Genomic DNA, 1,942 nt, shown 5'->3' with positions numbered 1-1,942 from the left:
TAAGATTTTTTGTTCTGATGATGCCTTACACCTGATCCCTTCGACACCTCGTGGTTGCATAGGCTGGTGTGCTTCTTCCATGTGGGCTTTTGTTTGCCTTTTGTTGTTGAGTTAATGCTACTTATTCTTAGAGTAAATTCAAGTCCCTTCCTTTCTTTGCTCCGAAATTGTCTGAGTTCTCTGGGAAACACTCTGGGCGAGGGTTTGTGGTCAGGAGATATTTTTGTTTGGGGCTGTTGCTGTTTGAAATTACCTTTTCAAATCTTTTCTTTTCTTAGAGATCTGCTCAGTTTTCTCACTCCATTTGTATTAGGTTAGGTAGGTCATGTGATTTTAGAAATTTGTCTATTTCCTCTTTGTTTTCAAATTGGTTGGAGTACATTTTTTCATCGTATTCTGGTATGATCCTTTTAGGTTGAGTGGTCTTGTTTATTACAGGTGGTCTTATTTCTTATTTGGGTTATTTGCTTCTTCTCCAGCTGTTCTTTTGTCAGTTTAGCCAGTAGTTTGTTTATTTTATTGATCCTCTCAATAAATCTGCTTTGGGACTTGTGTCTGTCTATTGCCTTTCTGTTCTCTGTTTCATTTATCTCTGCTCTAATATTTCTTCCTTCCTTCTGGTGACTGTGAACTTCTTTTGCTGCTTTATTTCCAGTTGTCCGAGTTGTAGGGTTAATGCTTTAACTTTGGACCTTTTTTTTTTAACAGTTTAAAAGTTTTTTTCAATTAGATGGGGTTTTACATTTCAGATCATCAACTTTGTATTCAATAATGTAAACTACTAATCAAACTCCCCAATAATTTACCCTTCATCCACTCCTAGATTTCTCTTCTCCCTCTTGTGGACTACTGTTTTCTATTTCACCCAAATTAACACCTGTCAAGTCCTGGGGACTGACAAAAGAATCAACAAATCTGTTGTGGAAGAAGTATAGCCAGAATGCTGCTTAAAGGTCAGGATGTTGGGACTGTATTTTGTGTACTTTGGGCTTGTTATCAGGTAAGACCAGTCCTTGGAGAAGGGCATCATGCTGAGGGAAGTAGAGGGCAGCGAATCAAAGGAAGACCCTCCAGAACATGGACTGACGCACAGACTGCAACACTGGCTTCAAATATAAGCACGAAGAACAATTGTGAAGATGCCCCAGTGCCAGGTGGCGTTCCATTCTCTCTTACCTGGGATCACTAGGAGACAGAGCTCACTCAGTGGTACCTAGCAACAACATTACAATGTTGAGATCAAGATTAATATAAAATTTGTAATAAAATTCAACTGGTCATTTTCCCCAATCATTGAAGCTTTGCAACATGTTTTATGCTATCCCGCATGAAACAACACAAATAATAGGTTTTAGATAGATCAATTTTTAGATCCACAGATTTTAGATGGATCATCCCAATTTTACATTCGGAAAGCCCTAAAAGATGAGCACAGAGAGGGAAGGCAGTTAACCCTGATAAATGAAGAGATTGTGGCCGAAATCCACATCCTGGTGGAAGAAGACCATAGAATTCCTATTGGTAATACTTAATGAGGTCAGAATCCAAAGTGTTGCATGGACATCAGCTATCCCAAAGAGCTGAACTTTCCATCAGTCTTTTAAGCAATATTGAAGCTAAAGAAGACAATTTTATAAAATGAAGGTGGATGAGTCATGGAGTTACTATTATGACAGAGAGAATGGTCCAATCAAAACAGTGGTCTCCAATGTGGGCCAGTTAACTTCAAGGCGCAGAAAGTTCAGGATATTATGGCAACTGCTTTTTTCAAATTTTTTATTCCAAAGCAAGTAATCTTGGACATACTTTCTCAAAGGACTAAGAATAACCATGGAGGCTTCCTGGGAAGAAGTTTTTATTTATTTATTAATCATTTTATTGGGGGCTCATACAACTCTTATCACAATCCATTGTGTCAAGCACATTTGTACATTTGTTGCCC

The sequence above is a fragment of the Echinops telfairi genome, unplaced genomic scaffold (assembly GCF_000313985.2).
Source record: "Echinops telfairi isolate 266 unplaced genomic scaffold, ASM31398v2 ScPeMD7_5592;HRSCAF=6446, whole genome shotgun sequence".
NCBI lineage: Eukaryota > Metazoa > Chordata > Mammalia > Afrosoricida > Tenrecidae > Echinops > Echinops telfairi.
This window is presented reverse-complemented; position numbering follows the sequence as displayed.